This window comes from Corvus cornix, chromosome 7 (assembly GCF_000738735.6).
Source record: "Corvus cornix cornix isolate S_Up_H32 chromosome 7, ASM73873v5, whole genome shotgun sequence".
In the NCBI taxonomy this organism is placed as follows: domain Eukaryota; kingdom Metazoa; phylum Chordata; class Aves; order Passeriformes; family Corvidae; genus Corvus; species Corvus cornix.
Genome location: NC_046337.1, coordinates 5129877 through 5156776, shown reverse-complemented (window position 1 = coordinate 5156776; position 26900 = coordinate 5129877). Strand labels below are relative to the sequence as shown.

Here is a 26900-nt window from a genome sequence, read left to right as displayed (position 1 = left end):
AATTTAGTGAATTTACTGCCTTGAAAGGTAACAGATTGATAGAACTAGTGAATTAAATCCTCTCTTTATCCCCAGAACAAGTATAATATGGGCACTGCAAACAGTTTCCAGGCCTATAAATCAGCCACAGCACCTCAGCTATCATCCACAGGGACCTGCTGCTCCCTGCTTATCTCTCGCTTTTTTTCTAAAGCTTCTTTAGGGATTTTACAGAATACATCAATTTTAAGAAGAAAAGGGCGGTGGAATACCTTATAAGCCTCTGTTTTATGTATTAAAAATTATTAAATTATAAATTATTAGAAAAGGTATGTAGGGAATATATGATTTGGTGGTTAGGGTTGTCTTGGAAGGTGGAACAGGAGCTGCTGAAATAAGCACCTAATCCAGCTGTGGATGGGAGACTCTCCTCCACCTCTCACAGACACTGTTTTCAAAATCTCTGCTTTTTTACTGCTAATACAGTCATAAACATCTAAGTGGACACCTTGAAAACACCAGAAACCAGAGAAATGTTGGAAATACAGTGCTGTATTCTCTCAGATATATTTACTTCATTGCTCTCAGTGAACTCAATCTGATTTATACACATCACCCCACAGGAAAAGCAAGTTTCCAACAGAGCTCCGAAAGACTTCATGGGAGCTAAGGGTCAATTTCTAGCCAGCCCAATAATTTATTTTCCACAAGGCTTCCTCCATTCAGTATTCTCCACCACACATTTTGTAAAATCCAGATTTTCATCTTTTGAGACGGGTAAAAATTAATTCATTACTGAATTTTTCTGAAGAAAATTGTGTGAGGGGGAAAAAAGCAAGTGTTAAATAAAAACAGAGGCACTCCAAACACATTACTTCAGCTCTTATAAATAACAGTTGTCTCTTAAATTCATCTCTTGTAAAGAGATCTCCTCTAACTCCCCTGCCTTTGAAAACCCAGTAATATAAAACTAATGGAATAATATTTATTGTTATGGACCAGTAGCATTTTAGAGGGAATGAAGGGTCTAGAATAGGTTTTATTTCATGTGGGTTTTTTTCACCAAGGTGAGTATTCATTCTGAATATCACATAAATTGGAATCATAACTCTGTGTTACAAACCTGGGTGGCTTTTTGGGCAGTAGATAATGGGCTGCTCTTAAATAATTGCCTTGCTGTCTCACACTGCACACAGACCTCCCTCAGGCTAGTTTTCGAATGATTCCTTTCTTTCTGCCCTAACTTTTTGTTGTTGTCCATTTTGACGTTTTTATGACCTCATTTTGGATTAGCTGCTTTAGCCATTTTTTTAAGGGACATTTCACCCTCAGTGCAATGGCCCTCAGCTTCTAATATTCATAAGATTCAAATCTTGCCTGCAGCCATTTATTCCTGTTGTTTCCTTCTCCAGTTGCTTTTCTACCCTTTCAGTTTGACTGGCAACATGAGATTTGCTGTGAACCACCCAAAAATTCTGCAGTTTCTTCTTCTGGAGGTTCATGAAAACAATACAAATTCAGCAGACCTAATTTTTCTGTTTTCAGTTTTATTTTTTATTATGGCTCAAACCATTGCAATGCAGGTACATGAAATTAGTGGTGTATCACAACCAATCTTATAAAAGCATTCTGGTATTTATTTACATAAACCCAAGGAAAAACATTTTTACTTTATTAGGGACTTTAATAACATTTACCTGTTTGGATTTTACAGCCTCAGTGTCACCTGATGGGTTTTACACAGCTGACAGCTTGTTAATTGAAAACTCTAATTCAGCCTCTAATTCTGCCTTTTAATGGTTGAAAAGCCATTAAAGCAGCTATTTCTCTAATAGCTGTGTAGAAAAAGTGATTTTTGTTGTTTCATCCCACCCAACTCTCCCCTCACCTTTGGCTGAGTGGTCTGACAGGGCTGACCAGACCCTTTTGATTCAAGTTTGGTGCCAGAGCAGCTCAAAGCACATTTTCAGAATTATCTCACCATGCAAATAAGACAGACCTGCTCTGTGTGTGTTATCCCCAAAAAACCACTCAGATCAGTGTTTTCTTTTAGCACATATTAATATTATTTATTAGCCTAAAATAATGGTCGGCAGAATTCCTTTCAAAAATTCCGCCAAACCCAGCTAGAAAACCTGGATGAAGTGAAATAAGTCCTCAGAAAATTGCACAGGAGGAAGGAAAGCTTGTTTTTCTTCCCCAGCATTCCCAGAGCTTTATAAAATTCTGGTCAAAGCAGAAGCACACTGGGCTACAGGACACTTCTCTGCAGCTATAAAAAAAGAAGCAGATGTTTGCACCTGCCAGATTTGCTTCTGACTCCCATGCTGTGAACGTGTAATCACTGCAGGTAATGGCATCTTGCTGAAGAGTTAACTCAGTAAGCTGCATTAAGGGACATGGAGCTTATGATTCATTTTGTTACAGCATTTTGCTACACACTCAGTAGAACTGACTCAATATCAATTGCTAAATTATGACTAAATACCACTGGCTAAGTTAGCAAGGTATCTGATTTTATAACTCCATCTAAATGTGCTTTGCTCCTTTTTGGCCTTGCTAATGCATTGCAAATTGTCAATTCTTTTAAATATTCTAGAAAATGTCAACTCACGTCGTTGCTTGGCCTAAAGTCAAATGTAACAAATGCTTTGTTAAATAATTGGTGTAAGATTAGAGAACAAAGTCATCCATCACCAAGTCACAGGTTTTGTTTTGTTTCCAGTAAGTTCTTTCAGTGCAATTTCCTTTGGTAATAAATCTTAAATCTGTGATATTCAATAGCCTTAGACAACACTGAATTTTCTGTGAGTGTTTAATGTAGGCTAAACACCAATATGAAAACCAAGAGCTTACACAGACCTTTCACAGCATTTTTGAGTATATAATTGACATAAAATATTTAAGATATGAACAAACTACTGTTCAGCTGAAGAGGAAACTTCTGTTATTCCCCCAGTGCTCCTTACCAAGTTTGCTGAACTTTCCTCAGGAGCAGCTGGTGCTGGGCAATGCCTGCAAAATGAACAGTCTGGCTTGTCACATCACAAATGCTTCCTTGAGTTTGGAGTGGGTCACAGAGAAGGAATTGGCTGTTTCATGGAGCAGGAACTGTTGCAGCCACATTTTCAGCCTTTGGATAAACCCCACCTCAGTGCCCCTGAGTAAGGATCCTCCTGGCCCTGGAGAGCCAGGCACTGGGGATGAGCATTTGGGGAAAAAGGGACATCCATGATGCAAAGGAATCTCAACAGCCAGTTTGGGAAGGCATGGTTCCTTCTGTAGTGTGAATCAGTAAATCTGAGAATATAATTCCCATTATATTAACCTTCTCTACTGTTGTGGTTTGTTTTTTTTTTTTATTATTATTTATTTAAATTGTTTGGAAGGCAAATCAATTAGTAAAAGACTCAATTGCACAAGCTCACAGAGACATGAAGGTCTCAGTGGTTAATTAAATCAATGAATAAATAGAAATATATTTGGGTAAGTTCTGTCTTTCTGTTTTAGGATGAATCAAAACGGTACCAAAAGCCAATATCATTTGGTCCATTTCTTTGGCTGAAATTACTGAGAATTTTAATGATTCTGTAAGATTTTCAGGTGAATTATGAAGACCTTTTTATCACAAGTTTCTCTGAGACTGTCTTACCAAAAGTGACCCCAGGTTTAGCTGCAAAAACTTGCAATTTTTTCCTTAAAATAGCAGTATGAACCATTTTCTGTTGGCCTCGATTCCACTACCTGTTCTACCAGGAGGTGCTAAAGCAGAGATTAAACTCCAGAGAAATCCATGACCACCAGATCCATGCAGGAGTCTACAGACAGCTTCAAGTCCCTCATGATGTTTGTTATTATTTTTTAAGGTGAAGACAAGATATAGGTGGTATTTTAACATTCACACAATATCCAGCAGCACATCAAGGGCAGTGGGTGAAAGCATTGGCCTCTCAAAAAGACTCGTGAGGAATTTCTGGAATACCTGCAGCATTTCAGCAGTGCCTACAAATTGCTCATGTCATTTTGTGACAGACTGCAAGTAATTAAAAATGGCTAAATATGCTGCTTGTAGATGGGCTTGTTGAAAACTTTGATCACAGACAGAAAGGGATTCTTTCAAAAACCTACTGTTAACAGTAGGTAAAAAGTTAATGAGAAACATGTAAATAATTAATTCTCCCTCTAGAGCCAGAAAAGATTTGTTGTTGCTGTTAATGGACTCACAATATGTGTTGTATTGTCTTTTCTGAAGTAAGCACTGAATTACTTGATCTCCATACAAAAGAAAATAATTTATTGCACCAATAGCTTTATTAGTGTTTGCATTCCCAGAAAACATTGTTTTCCTGGGTTAACTAAAGCAGCCTGCCCTGATGATAATACAAAGCATGGCAGAGCTAAATTGGCACTTCAAAAATAAACTGGATACTTTAAAACAAAAAACTGGGAAAAAAATTCTGGAAGCTGGTATTTGCAAGAAAGCTATCACAAAGCACACAGAACTGTTTCAGATTACCCAGTTGTAACACTGCATTTAAATAGATTTCCTTCCTCCACGTGGTGTTCTCTGAAGCAGTTGCACCAGGAGAAGCAGCACCCTGACTTTATTTACAGGATATAATAAGCAGAGTCTGGAGGTCACAGCCTGAAGGTCACTCAGGTCAAAAATACTCACAGGATTGTTCAGATGTGACCATTCCACAGCTGAACTGAAAACATCCTCTCCCTACTTTATTTGGGAGATATTTTGGCAACGTTACAATAATCTCTCTCTTAATTTGACATTATGGTACTGAGCAATGTGATTCCTCTCCGTTGTCTCAAGGTAAATAATTCCTTGATAGTTGTGATGAGCTCTTAAGTTTCACTCAACCTTTCTGACCACATTTCTCTGCATTGTAGTAGAAATTGTGCTGAAGCAGGTCCATCTCATGTAGTGATGTCTTGGCATGAAACAGAGGATAGCTGGGAGATATGTACCAGGTTTTAAAAAACACATAAAAAATTGTCAGCCAGCTCCTTTCTGGATAAGACAACTCCTGGTACACCAATGGTATTTAATCATTAAAAATGCACAAGACCTACTGATGTTCCTGCTGCTGATGGAAAAGTTGCACCTTGGCTGTCTGATGCTATTAATTTTCATTTATAAGTAAATATAAGTGAATAAATATATTGGAAAGATTTTTATTTTTGTTTTTAATGAGAGGCAAAGTAAGTTCCTGAGGCTAGGGATTTATCAACAGCCTCAAAGATATACATTAACACTAAACAGAATCTAATCTAAAAGCCGCACAGAAACAACAAAAAAAGCAACTTGAATATCCCCATGGAGACTTTTTTTGTACTGATATCCCAGGAGGAAGCCCTGGCAAGGCCCCCAGCAGGGCTGCTGCAGCCACACCCGTGCCCACAGCACTGCAGGACCTGGCCTAAGCTTGTGCATTTCCTCAGCCTTTGCATCATCACATATTCCCCCAATCTCCACATATTCCATAAAAAAATGGTCAAGTCCTTCATCCAGCGTCACCATCCTCACCCAGCAGTGTTTCACTGCATGTGGCACTGTCCCACTTCCAGGCAAACCTTTGCGGCTCAGGTAGCAGACTGCGTCTCCTCCTGGCATCTCTTTCCGAAAAGGGAAGCATTTTAAATTTCAGTAGCACCCTGCAGGAGTTTCAGGAGGTTGAATTACTTCACCCTATTTTTCCTTTTCCCCATGGGGATCTGAAATAGCTGGAGGTGTCACAGCTTTTATACCTTTGTAAAAAAATCAATGGGCTGATGGGATGGGGGCAGGTCTTGAGTAACTCCAGCAATTCTTCCCCTGCATAAGGAGAAAATCTCACTGACTTTCCACACGAGGGCTGTCACTCATCTTCCTTCGAGGGACCCCAGTGGATTGTCTCCCCACATTAATAGGCACATGCTTTAGCCTTTTTTCTGCTTCTTGTGAAAGCTTTGCTCTACTGATCCAACTGTCAGCAAGTCTTTGGTCATTTGGCGGGGCGGCAGAAAAGCTTCATGCAATCCCAGCCACCCCATCCCTGTTTGTACCTTAGGCTAGAGAAGATGATGAGCCTTTCCCACGCTGTCTGAGCTGTCAGGCTCATGGCTTTCCAGCTCATTTCTGCAGAATGCCACCTCTGTGTCACAGACACCTCATGTCCTCCCTGGAAAATACCTGTGTCAGAAATAAGCCTGGGTGGAGGCTACAGTAAGTCTGATGCATCCAACAGCAAGTGATCCTGCTGCATTTATAATTCCTGCAAGAATAATTCCTGGGTCTTTGTGACATGCTGTTCCCCACATCTGGCCGTGGCAAGCATCTCAACTTGTCAGTGGACGCTGCTATTTTTGGGTTTCTGCTTCCCAGGCTTGATGGGAGCAGCTGCATGTGACCTAGCAACAGATCTGGGAGAGCAAATGATATCAGTCCTGATAGGAATTAAATTCATATATCTTTTACAGGGCACAGCTGCTGTAGGGGTGCTGCTCCCCACACAGAGCTACTGTGAAAAATATTCCCCAATTCCCTCCTTATGCATGCAAGGCAGACATGTTTTATTATGTATCTATTTAGCTGTGTCTTACACAGAGAGCAGCCTGGAAAAGTATCAGTCATCATTAATAATAGAAACAATTAAGAATTACGTGATGAGGGCTTACCAGGCACGTTCTAATGTGTACCAGAGAAGCAGTGGCTGGGAGTCACACACACTTTCGTCTCCAAAGGAGCTCTCCACTCCCTGAATTATCCAGCTGCCCAGCAGATGGTGGTATTATTTCAACTACTTTGCTCTGAGCTCCCTGGGAAGCAGCCAGGCTGCACGGAACAACTATGGGAAAAGTTGCTTCAGGATTTCACAGCTCACAGTATTGCATTTACAGGTTATTTCCTGCAGCGTCCTGATATTCCTTCTTGTAGAAATAAATGTTACTGATACATATCAGCCTCCTGGTACCCAAAGGGGACTTACAAGAAGGTTGGAGAGGGACTTTTTTCATGGGCAGGGAGTGACAGGACAGGAGGGAATGGCTTCAGACTGACAGGAGGGCAGGGTTAGATGGAATATTGGGAAGAAATTCTTCCTTTTGAGGGTGGGGAAGCCCCAGCACATATTGCCCAGAGAAGCTGTGGATGTGCCATCCCTGGGAGTGTTCAAGGCCAGTTTGGATGAGGTTTTAAGCAACCTTATGTAGTGGAAGGTGTCCCTGCCCATGGCAGAGGGATTGGAACAAGATTCTATGATATATTAAATGAGGCATTCTTGCAATAGTCTTGCATAAAATGCTGGCTACAGGAGGAAGAGTCCCTTCCCACCATCAGGAAGAAATAATTCTTTGAAAGATCTCTTTTCCAGAAATTTCAATCAGATAGAGGCAGCATCTGAGCCATGGTCTCATGGTGTCAGTACCCCCTGGGATTTCCAGCCTTCTTCACAGCTTGTGTGGGATAACCTGATTGCTCACCCTCTTTACCAGCAATGAGCTGTTTCCTTCTTTTTCAGTTCTTGTAACATTTTATTCTGCTCTGGTTTTGCCCCTCCTGAGCAGATTCTTCATTAGATTTTCTGACTCTCTTCCATCTCTTTTTTTGCAGTCTGTATTGTGTCCTTTTCCCTCTTAAGCTGCTGGCACATCTATAAACATCAGCTCATCTCCTGGCTGCTTGTCTGCCATGGAGCAGGATCCCCTGAGGGAGCAGTAAACCCCATCACAGATTTGATGGTGTTTGTGCCTTTGGATGGGAGCTAGAGAGGAGAAATAGCATTTTTAGGTTGGAGCCTTTCTCTAGAAGCACCGGATCAAGTTGTACTTAATCTTTTGCTTATTTTAAAAACTATTATAAGCCATTGAAGCATGACGTGGTCAGTCACCAGCTGGGAATGATCATCCAAAGGCAGTTGGAAAAATTTGTTTGCTGAATTGATAGTATGCAATCAGTTGTGGCCTGACACAATATCTGGAGGCTTTCCAGATATGTGAGGAATGACATGTTTCAGTGCAGACTTTATGAGCTGCTGCACGTATTTAGTGAGCTGGCGTGTATCTTCATGAATACTTTATGTGAACCCAAAGTCTGAAACATGATGCAGGCAATTTTTCTGATGCCAGCAGGAGCAGAAATTTGTCACACCTGTTTAGGTCTCAGTGATTCCATATTAGAGTGCTAAGAAAGCAATAAGTGGTTATGAATATTGAATATTATGTAAAAAATGTTTAGGACCAAACCTTTTTGTTTTTAATATTGCTCTGTGTCGGAGATATTGCTCACCTGCAGCTTTCCCTGAGCTCCATCACTTAACCTGCAGCCAGGTTGCACAGAGCTGACAGAACATTGTAGCCTTTGGCATTCTGGCCCCAGTGGGAATGCTCAGAAATATCAGAATTTTGAGGCACCTACAGTGCAGATACAGATGAAATTTGAGAGTGGGACGCAATTCTGTTTCAAGTGTGTTTCCTCAAACAGCAGAGGCCATGCCCAAGCAAGGTTGGTACTGCAGAGCTGTAGCCTGGGTTGCAGTTATCCCACTCAGCCATGCAGAGTAAGGTATCAAAATGTGAGAGACATGACAATGAGACTGCTCGAGAACTACAGAGTATCATTTTTGTAATATAAGGCAATTTAAATGTAAAATATCTGCAATCAAAGAAAAAAGGCGCCTTAAATACAATATTCAAAATTCAGCAATAAAAATCCTGTATCTGACAATGATAAATCAGCACATTAAAAACATGTCACTCAGAAAGAAGGTGTTCTTTGTGGGGGAAACAAGGTTTGTAATGTGGAGTTAAAATAGTGGTGACGTGAGCAGGATCAGTCATGCACAGCTGGTCCCTTGTCCCCAGCAGTGCCAGGATGGGAGCTGGGGAGGTGCAGAAATACTTCACACTTCAGAATGTTGCTGTGGGCACCAGGACTCTTCACTGGGGCTGCCAGGACTATGGGTTTGTAGGGTTGGACCCTACAGTAATAGGAACTAGTTGCTGGTCAAGTGGTAAATTGTTCTAAATTGGCTCAAATAGGAATAGTCCAGCAATTTCTTTGTTCTATGTGCTCCAGGACCCAAACCACTTCATTTTCAAACAGTTAAAAATAATTCATAAACTAATCAAATCTTGCCTAAACATTCTGTTATACACCAGTATGAAAATTACTTTTGAATCTTGCATGTCCCTGGTCTTTTGGTGACCTTTCACTGCACTTTGCCTCTACAGAGATGATCAGAAGCAGCTTTCCTTGTAACCCAAGGACAGATAAACTAAGGAGATGTCTCAAAGTAGAAAATATAAGCAGTTCCCTTAGTTATAGAAAAAGCACCCCAAAAAATTCACCAAAGAGAGTGGAATAATGCATACCCTACATCCCTGCAATGAACTTTAGACAGCTGCAGAGGAACTGGGACATTTCAGTTGTACAGTACCAAGAATGGGGTCACAAGCTTTCATGGGAATTAGACCTTTATATCTTGTCTGTCCTTGATGAGAGCAGTGGGATGAAATGCAAGACATTTTCTAGTATTTTCTCCTCTCTCTCTCACTGTTTTTCCCCCAGTTAAATCTGTTCCCAAAGCATTGAGATGGAGGTTTAGATGCTGGAAACCAACTATGCCATCAAGCAGTCTCAGTCACAGAAGACATAAAGATGTACTACAGTGTGCAATTTAACAGGATTATCAGAAAGTAATACTCAAGGTTTTGTTCTACTAAATGTTCACCCATCCTTTGTCAAGTATTTCTAATTACCAGGATTTTAATGGTAATGTTTAACAGCCCCAGAACTCCAGGGTCTTTTAATACCTGCCACAACTGAGTTTTCAATTATCATAATTCTGTCCTTAGCTTCCATCATCATAATTATCCTTCATTACAGCAACATTCTTAAATCTGACTCATCAAAGCAAAATTTTTCCTTGTTTAACTTGACTTGCAACTCAGACTGGGATTTAACCTCTCAAATTGTCATTTCCCTCTATAGTTTCAGTCAATGGAAAAAAACCCAACTCACTTTTCTGGTTTGCCACGTGCACCTGTTGTTGTGTCAGTGTAGGGGACACCAGGCTTTTTGTCAAAACTAAGAGTCAAGGGTTGAGTATTTATACAATTCTTATAATAATGACAGGAACACTGCGAGATAGAACTCTGTGATATTTGCAACAGTCACTCACATCACAGCCTGGCTGACCTTCAGAAAGCCCAGCACATAAAAAAAGAGTATTTGTAATAGATAAGAACCATCTCTCTGATAATTCACCTATCTTAGAAGAGCAATCCATTTGATATGCTATTAATTACATTAAAAAATGCTGGGGTACCAAAAAGCTACAGCTCTTAATTTATTTAAATTTCTCATATGCAATTGATTTCCAAAGTGCCTCAATGTTTGCATTTGAAAAATGTGATCAGCCTACAAAGGAATTTAGATGTTCTCAGTGTCAGATCTTCCAGCCTCCACTGGCTCTGTCTGACCTCAGTTTGATGGCAAAGCAGGATGGAGTCTGACTGCCTGGAAAAGTGGCTTTCAAGCCCACTGAAACAGGTCACTGGAACCAGTGGTGCACTGCTGCATCGAGTCATTCCTGACCTCACCCCGAGCTTAGTGAAGCCAATTTTATTGCTGATTTTGTGGGAACAGACCCCAGCTCTCTATCTCTTTGTCATGGTGCTTTCAAAATCCCTTCTGCAGTGCTTCGTCCAAGAACTCAATTTCACAAACTCGGATCAGGAAGACTGCAAAACAAATGTAGCTGTGACAAGCAGGTCATGATAAAGGGTAGGGTACTGTTTATTACTTTGAGTACTTCTGTGGTATTTCCTCTTTTTAAGTCTGTGTAGCAGCCTCAGCTTGAAAGGTTTCTAAATTAAAATTAGAATATAAGAAATACTACATCATAGAGAAAAATAACTGGCAATCTCACTATATTTGATGGAGAAAAACAACTGGAAATCTCATTATCCTCTTCTGTCATTGCCCTGTGGGATGCTGTGTGGTGCAAGGAGATTGTGTGGTGTAAGCAAACCCTGGTACCCAGCTGAGCCTTGGGGCGCCTCTGGAATTTTGGGCCAGTCACTTGACCTTCTGTTTCACTCAAGCAAACTGGAAAATTAGAGGCAACACAGAGCCAGAGTGAAAACTGGACATTGCTTATAGCAGTATTTTCTGGAAAGGTGAATTGCAAAGCATCATGTTGGAAGAGCAGTTTTGTTCAGCGCTGCAATGTGTGTGCTACATGCAAGCAGCAATTCTATATATACAGAGTGCAATATAAATTCATGAGATTTATAGATGCATGTCTTTGCTTTTTGGCTCTGTGCTATGCACTAAAGAGATCTTCTTGCAACTGCCTAACATCTACAGATAATAAAAGTGTAGTTGGTACTCAATTGCTAATTAATCTAAGATCTTCTCTTTACATTTTTATTAATTTTAATGCAGCTGATTAGTGGGCGAAAGACATGATTTATATAAAGGCTGCACTTAGCTCATTGCAAGAGGCTTAAACTCTCAGCTGTAACATAACAGGGGTGGAGACTCGAAACATTTTCTTTCTCTCTCTTCTGCATCCTTGCTCTTGGCAATCCAGTGTTGACTGCACTGTCTGGCCAGGAGGACATGGAATCATTCCTGTTCCTGGCCATACCTGATCTTCGTGATCATCCTGCACATTCCCGTTATTTCTGGTCTTGGTGATCGTCCTGCTTCAAGCAGGTTGGAGTAGATGACCTCCAGATGTTCCTCCAACAGACGTTTCTGGATTCCCCTGGTCCTGCTGCTCAGGGGTACAAAATCAGCTTAGGCATGATGGCATCATCTCTGAGCAGGGTTATCTTGGGAACCTGTAAATCCTCAAGAGTTCATTTTGATTCATGTTTGCCTGGGAACTCTTCTGGGGGTACAAATCTGGATCTGGGTCTTGCTCTTACCCCCCTCTAAGTGCCTTTGATCCAAAACCTGCAACTGATGTAAATGTGGTAGAAGACGCTTATACCAAAAAAAAAAAAAAAAACCAAAAAAAACCCAACCCAAAACAAACAATAACATGTATTTTCCATCTAAGATGATAGTTGAGTTTTTAACAAAATTTTCTGTTTCAGATAGCAGTTCTTGAGCTGCTGACAATTCCAGAGTAGCAGCCTGAGAGCAGTTTTGTTCTTCCTTTCTGGTAAAACTCTTCCAGTTGTCACAAATGCAGCAGTGGGATAATATTAGCACTGAAATCTACCTGTGTCAGATCAACATGATTTGATTTGTAGTCTATATGTAGCTACTTAATTCATAGCTATATAAATTAATATCTTTTTTAAAATTGAGTACAGCAAATAAATATGTCAGAGTGGGAATAGCTAAGATAGTTTATGGAAATATCAATACTGCCACGCGTATGTGTGTGACACCAAAGAAATAAGCTATTACAAGGCATGGCTTAAGTACTACCACTGTAGTGGGGCAGCAGTGCCTTTATATTGTACTGAAATCTGAAGCAAGGATGAGGATCTTTATTTCCTGATGGCATTTTGAGAGCCAGCCCCCATACAAGCTGGTGATCCTCAATTCTGTTAAGAACTGTCAGGATTAAAGCAGATTTATGCACATGAAAGGGTAAGTAAATGCATGTGCTTCATCTTACCTGCTTGTTTTCATGCAGTCCCAGTGTAATTGCTCCTTATATCCATAAAGTTAATCAACGTCATGACTTGACTGTTGCCCATTTAAAATCTTCAGAAATTATTGGCTGGCTTAAATAATGAGAGGAAGAAATGTCATTTGCTTCTAGCTGGTCTTTGGACCAGCTGCAATGCTTACAATGTTCAGGAATGCATAATTAAAAATTATCTGCTATGCTCTAAAGATATTTACTGAAAATATTTTTACTCACACAGTGTTACCTGTTCCTCTTCAACTTGGGTTTCTAGCGAAAACATGTTGAATTTCAGGGGTGATCAAGAGAAGCAGCAGAAAGCACTGTCCCAAGCTCAAGTAAGTTTATAAACAAGTTATATCTGTCCTGGCTGCGTTACCAGCTCTTGCTAAGCATTGCAACACACTACTCTGGGTATGGCCCATCTGCCACGTTAGCACATTCTACCCAGTATCTTCTGTAGGATGAAGGCAAAAGAAATGTCATTTTTGCTTAACCTCTACCTGAAGGAGAATCTGTGTCTCATAAAATGTTGGGCCCTGTATGGGGAAAGTGTCCGAGCTCACTCAGAGTCAGCTGTGTTGGGAGATGGTTGCACTGCAGGAGTCCTTCACAGCTGGAATTCCTGTTTCATCTGCTAGGACTGAATCGGTGCATTTCATCCAAGCACTAATCCAAGCCCCCGGAAGAGGCAGGCGGGCAAATTCTACCAGAAAATCAAAATTTGGCTGCATGTGGAGAGTTGACTCTGGCTTGAGTTACCTTTACGAGCACAAGTGCATATTTCAAACGCTGCAAGCACATATGGTATTGGTTGGCAATTAGGCATCCCCTGACAAGGTTATTTGTCTTCAAAGTCAACAAATACAGTATGATCAACCTTTGTCTAGGCAAAGAACAAAAATATTAAAGTTCCTTATTTAAAATTATTTACTTTGTTTATGATTGATAAAAGTCTAATCACACCATCATTTAATAAAATAATATTGAAAGAGACAGCAAAATCTGAGCAAGGAATTTTATCTGTCCTTTGATTACAATAACTTACAGTACAAGCAGAAAACCACTAAAGAAAATGGAAAACATTCATCCTGTTCACTTTTCTATTAGCACAGGATTGTTTTGCCTGGTGTCTTGTCTAGTCTAGTCTCCAGTGTTCCTGACTATGAGACTTCTGAAATAATTTAGCAATAGAATAGATAGTGCTGTTAAAAGTTTCTCTTTGATATGTATTGGCATTTGTCAGACATTTCACTCTTCTCTAATTAAGAAAAAGTGGATAAAGCTTAACCAGTCTTTTTTTTTTTGCAGGGCTTTTTTATTCAATGCAATGAAAACAAAGATATATTTTTTTAAAGTCATACTAAAATTAGGATTTGGTTATGATCATGATTGATAAAATTTAACAAGTTGCATTTACAACCTTTGAGCTAATGTCCTGTCTAATGAATCATATTTTTTGTGTCCTTTTAATCACATTTTGGTCATTGATAAGAAGTAGCTGCCCTATAGTGTTTGCAATTAAATCTGTTATTCATAGGCATGTTTTCAGATGAAGCTGTAATAAAGAAATATTTTCAATGGAGTTTTCTTTAACAAAATACTAAATGCATTTTTGCAAATTAAATCAAATACAAAGGAAATCATGATAAAGGCGAATATGTCAATAGTCACAGGCTGGGCAGTCCTGCCCTTGACTGACTGAGGGAAAGCTTTTCTGCTTTGGTAAATATTAAGAGTAGAATCTGAAAAACACTAATTAATGTGCACAGCCCCTATTGACTCTCAGGCATGACTTTCAAGGTCACTTATCCATTTTCAATTATTCCATCTTTAGGCTTTAACAGGAGACTCACATCACCATGGTGTTCAAGAAAAAATGGTGTGTCATGAATTAGGAGCTACTCTAAAGAGTGAAAAATCTAAACCCATTTTATTTAACTATTTAAAACTTTCTATTAGAGGAGACCTGCCTGGAGTTTAGATTGGGAATCTGGAAATTCCTTGGATGTTGGGGAGAAAAAAGTGTAGCAGTTCTCTCTGATAATGAATGTGGAACAGCTAATCTTCCTCTGACTCCAGAACACTTTTGCCTGAGCCCAAAATGAGCTGTCATTGGTAAAAAATATCATAAATAAAATATGATTTAACTATACACGACAAAGAACATACATAATGCTTTAGTAGCAAGAGCAAGAAGCTGCTTGTAGAGGAGAAGTGCTGCTGTTATGATCAACATCAGATCAAAAATGGGTGCTCCAGACCGGATTCCTTATTGGATGTAAAAAACACTCCCTGTCCTTCCCTGGGGAACTGAAGGTTGGTTGGTTGTTTTTGAGGGAAAAGCTAGGAGACAAGAAAGGCAATAAAGAGGAATCATACCATCTGCCAGCAAGGCAAACAGAGAAATCTGGATATGGGCATCCCATTATGCCTTGTATGCTGACAACTGGTACTGAGAAATACCACCAGACCAGACCTCTGTCCTCCCACTGTTCATCCTGATCTTGCCTAAAAAAAAAAAAATGGAGTCTAGTTATAAGAATACAGAGATTCCTGTCCTGAAGCAGTGGGGAGTCAGTGATGAAGGGAAACACTGAGATAAAAGTAGGATTTCATAAAGAAGGAATATTTATATTATAATTAGCATAAGAAGAAAAATGGGTTATGTGAGTAGCAGGAGGCATATTTTGTCCTGTGATACCAAAATTTCAGTTCACCTCTATAATGTAGGCTTACAAAATCCTGAGGTGGAAACGTGTTAAAAGGAACTGGTCCATTTCCATCTCTGCCACCAGCACCACTGTGATGCAGGGTGAGCCACCCACTTCTCCTCTGTCTCAGCTTCCAGCTCTGAAAAACAGGTTAATAACACCTATCTCACAGAGAAGCCGTGAGCTTGCATTTTTCAGCCAGATTGGAGACAGCCAGAAAACACGTTGAGGTAATTGACTGATAGTTGCAAAGCACTTTGAATGTAAATATTCAGTAGACTGACTTTATTCGGGATTTCTTATCTTTAATTTCCCATTTACAAACATGTGGCAAGCTTTTTAGTTGCAAAAGGTGTTTTTTTTAAGGGAGCTTACAAGCAGTAGCATATCAGAAGATCTGAACAGGGTGGATTTGTTGTGCTTCCTTCAGGTTAACTGTTTGCAGCTTTTGCCACACAAGTTTCAAAAGTGCAAGAAAACAAATCTAAATGCCTACTTAGCTTTAAAAGCATTTGGAAGACTAATAGCATGATGGTTGTCTTCCCATAATTTTGGTGACTTTTCTTCTTTCCATTTCTGTCTTAATCTTGTGCTTTTATCCTTTTTGGTTTTTTCACCTTGTGTTTGATTTCTTCCCAGGCACCTCCAGAAAGAGGGCGAAAGGTGGGACCCAGAAAATGTGCCAGCACCAACGGCAGCTCCTACCACACGGAAATGCACCCAGGGAACATCTGCTCTTCCTCGTGGATTTGCAGATGTGGGTTCCTCCTCTCTTCCTCCCTTTCCTTTAGTCAAATACTGATCCACGTGCTGTTTCTCATGGATAGGCATCATAAAGTCATGATCATAGTTATACAACAAGAACAAGACGTGTGGATCAAATCCATTTTCTTTCTGGAGGCTGCTGTGTTTTTTGAAGGATGAAACAGTCCCTTTGGATGATCTAGGATAAACTTTTAGGGGTTCAACAAAGAGGCCAGGAAGGCTTTAATGGGATCAAAGACCATTTTAAATACCACATGCTTTTGTGACCCTGACTCACACATGTAAGGAAAGACCAATCAGCTGTAATAATATGCTTTGCCATACTGAATTGTATTGAGTCCTCATCAAAGCTCCCAAAATTTAAATCCTGTCGATAGGCGGCACAAGTATTCAGCCTTAGACTTCAAATTGTGATGTTGCTTTTGCTAAATGGGAGTACTTTTGAGACAATTGTGCTCCTGCTCCAATAATCTCTGTAGCTGATTGTTTCCATCAAACCCTTGGTCTGTGCTGGAGTGATTGCAGTTTCTTCCAGTTCAGGAGCACTGGTCCAGGCAGACTGGTCAGAACTAGCTCTGGCATGCATGAAATTTTGACATCTGCTTCCACATGTCACTAATCATCTTATTTGGGCTTTAAGATGAGGGGTCATTGTTGTTTCCAGAAGGCTTCTAAGTCGTTGTGTTGTTTCCAGAAGGCTTCTAAGTCATTGATCAAGAAACATGAATCCATCACAGTGTGTAATTGAGTGTGAACTGTCATCATCCCACAGCCGGCACTTTGGCAACATCTGAAGGGATGCACTTTTACTGAAACAGTCATCATAGCAGGATCCTGTGTCTTGCTCATGCAGCTTTTACTAACTGAGAATGCAGAAGAGAATTTGACATCACTGCTCAAAGCAGCTGGGAACAACCTTTGAGCCTGTTGCATGGGCTCTCATTGTACTGCAAGTCTCCTCTGGCATTAAACTAAATGAATTTACGGTCCTAGTGTTGAGTAGCCAGGTCCTTCCCAAATCAAAATCACAGCACGGCAGTATCCAGAGCTGTCAACAGGAGAGTTTTCTAAAGGGTCTCAGTGAAGGCACAGCTGTTGTTAGTCCTATCACAGTGGGTGAATAAATATTTGAGCTATCCAACTGCTGGGAGGAAGAGGGGCTGCTGTGGCAGGGACATTAGGTAGGAATTTGAAGTGGCTTCTTGAGCAGGAACTGTTCCTGCTTTTTGAGAAGTCCTGATGCACTCTTTTTTTCTGCTGTACAAATTTTAATCCATTCTTTGACTTTCTTAGACACCCACTTGAAGTTCAGATGTTTGTCTCTCACTTAACTTTCTCTTATGTGCTCTGTTCTGCTGTGCTGTCTGCAGAGAATGAGGGTAACCAGTGTGTGAACTCATTCCCACTCTTTATTCCCTTTCTTTATCTCTTCTCTCCTTGTGAGAGCTGCACAGGAGGGATTGCACTTCTGAAGCATTCAGAGATCATCACACTTTTAGGTAGTGCTACCAAACAAATTAGAGTAAAAATGGAATGAAGATTGTTGTCAAAACACCTCATTGCACTCCATTGGCTCCCATCAGTCAACGAGACGTGCATGAGGAAATCATGCCCATAGATGGACGACATCAGAAACAGGAACATTTTCTTTCTAACCTAAGAGCTCTTATCAATATTTGATGTTACTTTTACCTGGCCCGTGTCTTTTAAAGTGTACCTTGAAATCTTTTGTAATGTGAATCCAGTCAAATAAATGTAGAGACTGCTCCTTTCTCTGTATTTCTCATTATTTCTTCTCTGGACAAAAAATATTTCCAAAAAAGCTCTGGCAGTGCATGGCAGGCTTCATGTAACAGAGGTTTGCAATGGATTTGCTGACAGGCTCTTAGTTAGTGCAGCACTAGCCACCAGAGCTATGATAAAGAGCTTTATCTGGGATTAAAGCTTCTGGAATTACTCATTAATTGGATTAATGAACTGTAATTCATCATGCATGTCAATCCTACTTTACTCTAGCTTCTTCTTCCACCCTCCTTGTAACATTCATGCAAAGGAAGACCTCTGTTCTGGGAAAGTTCAAGAACAATGTTAAGACTTCCATGATGCATTTTAAATCCCTAATGTGATCAAAAATCCCTTTATTCCTTTCCTGAGCACCTCTGTAACTTTTCGTTATATAATTCTTAGAGCATTTCTTTAAAACCCCTCATTTCAGAGCTTAGGTCTGTCCGAGGGGTTTTTTTAAACTTTCAAGCCTGTAGAAGCATCTTCACTGATGTTTTTTAATGTTTTATTTTAGGAAATTAAAATACTTCAAGTGCTTTACTTAGATTTCTGTCTGCCTGTGTATTGTAATGCATTCTATTAAAATATTTACTTAAGTAGAGTCAGAAAGAAACACAGGTTGAAACTTCCAGTTGATTGTGGTTAAAAATCGTTGGAAAATATGCTCTACCTTTTTGTCCTCACATTTTTTCCCTATGTGCTGATAAAAGTTCTAAAATATTAGCTTTTATTTAGCTTTTTGCCTCAGATAGACTGTTTCATTTGCACCTTCAAAGGACACTTCATTGAATATGCAGAAGATACATTGCTGTAGTGGTGACACTCTGAAACAGTAACATTAGCCCTGCTCAGCTGTCAAAAGCTGGAAAACAGATTCTGCAGATATCACTCCTCCAGAGCTGTTAATGAATTGCCTCAGAGCCTGCTTACAGAAGAATATGTGCATGGCAGGAAGTCAGAATTTGAAATGAAAATTTTTCTGAAGTTTGGAAGTTACCTAATCGCACATCTTCCCATTTGCTCTGTGTGCGTCGAAGCCCCTTGGCCTGAAACTCGGAAGGGTAAGGAGCTCTCTGCTCTCAGATCTTGGTGGGGAGAAAGGGATGTTTCATCTGCATATCCCAGCCACTCTCAATTTTCAGCAGCCAGCAGCTCCTGAGGGAAAGGAGCTATCTACTCCCATTTATTTGCAGAGTGAAAGTCAAACATGGTCACAGAAATGGTTTCATGTACACGTACTTTCTGTACAGAGCATTTGCAGTAGAACGGCAGGGCTCGCCCTGCCTAAAAGAAGTCAGAATAGACTGAGGAGTGGAGTAAAAAGAGATTCTGCTATTTCATATCAAGGAGCTCTTTCTCTGCCTCTGGCCCCTCTGTGTTGGTGGAAGGATGCTTTGATGGAAGCCTGCACCTCACTGAGGTGCAGAGTAAAGCCCTTCTGCAGGAGGAGAGCAGAGATGAACCAGCGCCAGCGAGATCTCCCCAGCTCAACATCTGAACGTGACTCAGTCCATCAGAGCTGGATTAGGGACCTCCACAGAGAGCCAGACTTGGCAAAAATGGACAGGAAATCAGGTCAGGCTGACTGCACCCAAACTGTGATTCCCTGGCACCAAAGCAGGGTCCTAGCTCAGCCAAGGAAGAAGAGTGGGGGAATTATATCCAAATGAAATTTTTCCATGTGTCCTTCTCTTAGTCTGGGAGAATTGAGCTACTGAAATACCGACAATGTTTCTATGAGTGAGTGCATTACTTAACATTATAAGAGAAAAATCTTTTACAAGGAAAGGTAACATCCCTTATTAAAGCAACAAATATAATTAGAAAACCCAGAGACTTTCAAGCCAGAGTCCCTTTGTCAGTCTGACAAGAAGAACAAAATTCAACCTGATGTGGGCCAGACACAAGAGCTCATAATTCAACCTAATTGTGTTAATCACTTTGTGGCAGAGAAGGGAGCTGGCACATCGGTGCGGGGGGGGGGGAGGGGGCTGATAACAGGGGACCAGGGAGCATGACCTTAATTTGGGAGAAACATGAAGGTGCTCATCATTGCAGAGTGGATGAGAGGAAGATTGTAGTGTACAGTCAAACCAGAGCTTTTACAGATTTTTATTAACCAGCCACCTTCTAAGATTTAGTTCCTGGCTTGTCTTTTGGAGGTATTATTCTTGTATTTTCCTTTCCTGAGGATCATCTCTGAGAAATTTAAGATGGAGCACCTGCTTGGAGGAAATGCCCTTCCACTGGCAGAAAAGAATTGTGACTCATATGGCATCTCTGCTTCCTAACAGGACCGTTCTCTTTTACCCCTAAAATCTTCCCTTACTTTGTACACAGACTCAGGGTGGGATTTACATCACTGAAATTTAGCTGTCATGCACAGGAGAGTTGTCACCCAATCAGTTAAGGAAAAAAACACTCCTCCAGAGAAAAATTCACATCACCCACCTTCAGGAGAGGCTGCTACTGGATTAACATAATGCATTTGACAGAAAACCCTGGTAATTCAATAGCTGTCATATCATCAACAGCATCCTACAAAGGGGCAACAACTGAGGGATCCCCCCAGGGATGGAAACCATCGAGGTTATCCAGGCTAAGCTACTCCTGATGTTTCAGATATATTTTTAAGATGGGTGGGATCAGCCTTTAGAGGTGGTAAAACAGAGAGCAGCAAGGTAAGAAGCTTTTACCATCTGCCTTAACTGTTTAGCTTCCCAAGTTTAGTGTAATTATTTCACTGTTTGAAAATAGGGCTTACCAAAGTATGGCTAAACCCAGGAATTCACAGAGGCTGTACAAGGCAGGTTTTTTTAAAGACATCAGCTTGTTATTTGAATCTGGCCCTTGCTGCGAAGAGTAGGGTTTGAAAGATTAAATCTTAGGGTAAGTAGGCATGGAAGATGTTTGCAATAAAAATTATGTACTTTTTAAAAAAAATATTTACAATAATAAAAGCAAATTGGGTTGATGGCCAGTTGATCCAACATATGGAAAACTTACCACTGCTCTGAAGTTTCTCAGCGTGGGTAGAAGACCGAAATTAACTCAGCGAGCCTTAGGATCTCTTCCATTAGTTTCAAGTAGGGAGATTCTGTCTTCTTGTCTTCACTGCAGATATAAACTTGGATGGTGACAGGTAGACACTCCTGTGTCATGGACAATGAAGGTGAAAGAGCCCAGGGCTCTTGGGAAAATCAGCCTTCTGCCATGAAGGTTCCATGAAGGTGACTTCGCCCATGCCAGCAGTGACTTTGTGTGTGTCCGTGCAGCCGCTGACTCGAGGCTTCGGTCGCTCAAGGCAAAACCCTCTCCCTCGACCTCAGAATTGGAGCAATTTGCATGAAGTTTAACAGACAGAGTTCAGGCCCTGGAACACAACAACAAGCAAGCACTTTGTAGAGATGGCAGGGGAGCATGATGCTGAATGGAAATAGCTTTTCTGGCTGTAATTTCCTTAGGTGAGAAACAGGGTTGTAAACGCCATGTCTTGAACCACAATGCTGGCATATCTCCTTCCCACTTGGAAATGTCCTCTCCATTAAAACCCTGATACAGTCTAAGTGACACCCTGTCTATATTGAAATAAACCTCTATAGATTGTCTTTTTCTTTATTCAAAGCAGACTGTGGGGGTTTTCTTACACCACAATATACAAACAATATACTCTGTATCTCTTGTGATCAATCCAGGTGATGTTGCTCTCCAAAGCATTGATCTCATCCTGCTCCCGGATCACCTCTGCTCGGTTTTGTTCTGTGCCTCACAGAGCCCTGATTCCCCTTCCCAGGCATTGTTCCAAGCAAATGATGACACTTTACTTGTATTTTAGGATGTAGATTGAGACAAAAAGCTGCTTTTCTGAAAATCCCACATCTTCCACCATTATGGAGCTTTTCTTCCACAAAGCTGACACCACTTCAAATTGAACATTTTTAGATGGCTGTCACAAAAAACATCAGACTTTTCTGTTGAGTGTAACAGTCGATGCCTGAACCCCAGGAAACATTGTTCAAATTATCATTTCAAATGTCAGCACTGGCTACAATGAAAACTGAATGTCTAACCACTCCAAGAACTGCACTTACAAAGGGATTTTTCTGGAGTTTTGAAAATTCTGTGGTGTATGAGGGAGAAAACAGTGTTATATGTATATAAATTAATTTCCAGAAGGACAGATTATGTTGCATTATTATTTTATTAACACTTGATGACTGGATCACCCTACTAGGAAGATGACAGTTTCTGCAGAATTGCAAAAAATATGTGAGCCTAACAAATAGAATCTAATGCAGCACAAAATAGATTATGATATGTAGTTTTACCAAAATGTGAATGCCACAATATTAAAGAAAAAGTTTATTACAGATAATTGCTTGCTCTGTTTATGCTGTTTCTGTAGAACTTGGATAAGCAATTTAAGTTACAGAGATTTATAACTCTTTCCCTGAAGATGTATGAAACTAAAAAAAATTGCAAGCCTTTTTAATCCACCTATAAATCATTTTATACATTTAATTTCTTCTGTATACATTTCATAGGTTCATATATAAAATACAACTGAAAATTGCTACATGCTTTCAGATGAACCAGCTTTTGCATCTCTTTTCACTTCTTTATCATTACCTTATGTATTCACTGCAAGTAGAATATATTAAAATTCCCACAGGTAACTTAATATTAAATATTTAATGGCCATATAATTCTGCATTTAAAAATATTTTTGTAGGGATGTCAGTGGTGAGTACTGCATATGTTTCTTCCAATGGGACTCGGAATGTGTTGATTATTTTGGAAACCTGAGTACTGATGAGGGAGCCCCAGACAAGGCAAGGCTGGCTCCAAGGCAGTTGCCAAAGACTGGAGAAAGCTCTGGGGAGACCTAAGAGTCCTTTGCAGTGCCTAAAGGGGCTCCAAGTGAGCTGGAGAGGGACTTTGGACAAGGGCACGGAGTGACAGGATGAGGGGGAATAGAGTTAAGCTGGCAGAGGGCAGGGTTGGATGGGATATTAGGAAGAATTCATCCCTGTGAGGGTCATGAGGCACTGGACAGGTTTCCCAGAGAAGCTGTGGATGCTCCATCTCTGAAAGTGTTCAATGACAATTTGAACAGGACAACCTGGTCTAGAGAAGGTGTCCCTGCCCATGGCAGCATGGTTGGAACTAGATGATTGGAAGGTCCTTTCCAGCACAAAGCATTCTGTGATTCTATAATTCAAGGAGGAACCCCAGCTGAGACCCAGCACTCTTGGTCAAGCCAAAGTCTTCTATATTGGTCCACCTCTGATCCCTGCCCTCAAGGCAAGCCCTGGGGAGCTGTGGATGTTGGACCCACCACTCCAAGACTCTCCTGTTCCAATCCATTTTCCCTCTTTGCAAGGTGCAGCAAAAGCCTTCATTTGCTATCAAGAATCAATGGATTTAGCCGAAAACAAGTGGCAGCACCAAGGCTGCGACTCCTCCCTACTCCTGGCAGCTCATACTGAGATGTCCCCTCCCCTCTCCTTGTCACACCCACTGAGCAGCTGGCACAAGGCCAGACCCCTTCCTGCAAAGTTAATGCAGGTTTTGCTCTAATTTCAGAGGCAACAGGACCTTTAATTCTGAAATCCCTTATAGAGTTTCCTGAAACCTGTTATTCTGCAGAGTGACTATGTCACTTCTAAAGTAACAACATGACATGGTTCTCTCCTAATCTTTTTGACTGCTTATTCATAAGAGTGGATTATTATGCACAATTGTGCTTTTTGAGAACTGATTTCTGAACAAAAAGAAAAAAAAAACCACTGAGGAAAATAGATTGAAAATGTCCTTTCAGCATTACATTTGGAGATAGGCCAAACACATATGGAAAAAATTTAAGTCCATTTTATTTGCATTTTATCTAATGATAGCAGAAGAATTCTGACTTCAGAAATGTGGAGATCTGATCATTAAGATTCCTTAAGCATAATTAGAATTTGAAAAAGAATTAGAGACAGAGTAGGCATAGAGAGACAAAGTGTCTATTTTTCCTAAATGTTCTGTAGATGAAATCCAAAGAGAAAACAACAGCTAGGGAAAACTTAGCACAGATTCTGCATGAGAAACCAGGTGGGGACACCATTTCCATTACTTGTAAAGAGCTCCTGTTTTCACTCAACAAAGGAAAATTTAATCTTACTGTGAAAAGCCCTGGTATTGTGACCTCAGTCATGGCACTGAGGAAAAGAGCATGGATAGCCCCTTGCCACTTGATTTTCAGTTCAAGTTCCATAAAGTGTCTGAGCACTTCCTTCACATTGTACTTTCTCTCACAGTTGTCTTGCTCCTTTTGTAATTTCCCTTCTTTTTCAGCTGTGTGTGTGTGGTTTGGGTGGTGTGTGAGGTCTACAAACCTAATAATGTAAGATGTTCCTAATTTCTGCCCTCCATCTCCCCACAGTTTGCTCCAGGAGCCATATTCCAACTGGGACACCAGGATTTCCATTTTCTTCTACCCTTCAGTGAACTCAGAGTCCTTGTAGGCTGTTCAATGATTTTTTAAAAGGCTTAACAAGGTTATTGCCACTAAAGTGCTTGTATCTCAGAGGACTGAAAAAAATAAATACACAGTTTAAGCCATGGAATTTTAGAAAATGGTTTTGGAGAAGAATCCTCCAAACTTTGCATTTAGATGTCTGGGACATATACTTTGATGATATGCAACTACTATCAATGTGCTGCTACACATATTTTAAGCACAACAGGGCTTCAGTTACAGACTACTTACTGGTTTTTTAAATGGTAGATGAGAAGTTCAAAGCCATTTCATTACTACTGAGAACTTTATCTGCAGGGACATTAGAATAAAAAGTACTTATTTCTTTGTGACTAAAATTGCACTATTGTGGGGTATCAGTTTGCATTTTAAAGCTGTAAATTCATGAAATTCCATGATGTTTATAGTTGTCATCAAAATATGAAAAGGAACATTAATCTTTTCAAATTTAATTTTGCCTGGATTTTAATTTCATTGTTTATTACCAGAGGGATTTATAGATTTTTTGTTCTTAATATCTCTGACTTCACAAAGTTTATGTTTGAAAAAAAAATATATGCCGCAGTGCTAAAGAGATTTTCTAGTTGATTATTTTTCCATTTTTTTATAGGGAAGTATTTCATTGAGCAGATGGGACTCTGATCCTCCAGTACCAGAGAACATATGTAAAATACAATATCCCTGGCTGCCTTGTTCGTGCTGGTATGAGAGAAGTCTATTTTGTCCTGCAGTTTTGAAGCCTTGATTGAGATGCATGATGAGAAACATGTGTAACATGGTAGATGCACATTTATTTGTCTCATGGCTAAAGGTGGGAAGAGCAGCTGAAGTACGAAGATGCTACAAGGAAAAGAACTTTTGGCTAGGTCTCAAAATGGTTTTGTTTAGCAGTTTAGTCTTGTTCTGTTTCTTAACAAAATGAAAAGAATAAACTGAGAAATGGTGAAATATTACCTGCACTGCTTGTTTCTTGCTGTGTGTTACTGGGGGAGCCCCCATGAGATTCTCTGTCCATTTAGGGTGAATTTCTCTTGGTGGAAATGACCACCAGGACCCAAGGTCAGGAAGAAATCTCTGTTTTACCTCCAAATCAGGCACTTTTCATCACTTCCCATCCCACTCTTTCGTTGCCTGAATTTTTATGGGCTGTATTTTAGTTCTGTCAAGAGAACAGCAACTCCTACATCTTGAAATATTTTCACACAGGGCAGCTTAGCCCTTCGTGTATTTCCTTACGGATTTTGCTTCTTTCCATTTTGTTGTACAAAAGCAGGCAGCAGACCCAGTTTCCCAAAGGAATGGTTTGCTGTGTTTGCTAACCTTGAGAGAGGGAAACAGTTAATTTGGACATGCTCATTTAGATGATCTTTTTACCAGTCCTTGTGGGAAGACAGAGAATTACTTGCAGATATTAAAATCTCAAAAATGCGACTGAGATGCTACCTTAATAGAAGTCAGACCTTATAAATATTCCATGTGCCTTGGATTGTATATTACATTTCTGCAATTTTCATTCTGCTATTATCTATTTTTATTATGAGCTTTATTCCATCAGCAGCTCTGATAACTTCAGTAAAAAGTTTATTTAGGAAAACGAATCCAGAAATGTTTTCATTGTAGACTGCTAGGGAATTTTTGGACTGCCAGTCATTCTTATTTTCAGTTGGGATTTATTGCCTGTTTGTCACTTGTAGTCTACAGATTATACTTATCAATAAATAAAGACCTGGATTTTTTTATTACAGTTTATGCATGTCAAGGATGATTTTTCACTCACCTGCATCATCAGACAAGTTAATTTCTGAATATCCAACACCTCTAGTTTGTCAGCACGAGGGATGACATGACACCCCTGCTGCCATCCTTGAGGGGTTTTTATATTGAGTATTATGTTAGTGTCTAACTAATGGATCTGTGACTGAAGGTACAAATGTGAACAAACTGTGATGGGTGGGTTGGTTCTCACAAGTTCCTTAGGATTAAGATGGTTTCGGGTTCAACTTAAAATGAAGAAAAATGTGGTTGATTTCAGAGTTCCAAGAGTTCTTTTTCCATGATCAATCTGCTAGACTCTGTTCCAGGGAAGGAAGCTAAATAGACAAATAATTTACCTCTCTTGTAAAAGCTGATCCAGGACCTTTCTGCTTACCTGCCTACATGGGTTAGAGCAGTCACACAGCAAGGAGGAGGCATTTGCACGGGGCCACATCCTCCATATGGGGTTCAGACACACTAAATAAATAATACATCCCTTCCTAATGTCTCAGCAGGATGATCTTTCACCCTCTGGCTCTGGTCTCCGGGAAACCATTGTAGTTCCTGATACAGTCATGCGCTTCTAATTTTTGAAAAGGTTAACACAGTTGTATCTTTAATAGCTGCTTGACCATTGCAGAAGCTAACAAGTCATGTTGGAAACATTAGTCAGGGAGACGGGAATATATCTGCATGTCTCACACAATTATAAGGAGAGTTATTCTCCTGCTGTTA

The 26900-nt window shown here is 40.2% G+C and overlaps 1 long non-coding RNA gene across 2 annotated transcripts in view; it reads left to right on the top strand.

Annotated features, from left to right (window-relative positions):
* The window catches only part of LOC104694081, a 52326-nt gene extending 27006 nt beyond the window's left edge, over positions 1–25320 (top strand). Inside the window, exons 2-5 of one of the 2 annotated variants that reach the window (XR_005602405.1) lie at positions 12865–12961; positions 15977–16094; positions 24315–24429; positions 25021–25320. This is a non-coding gene — a long non-coding RNA (uncharacterized LOC104694081). Of the gene's footprint in view, positions 1–12864; positions 12962–15976; positions 16095–24314 lie in introns of both variants that reach the window. The other variant, XR_752683.4, reaches the window with a different exon arrangement.
* The last annotated feature ends 1580 nt before the right edge of the window (positions 25321–26900 follow it).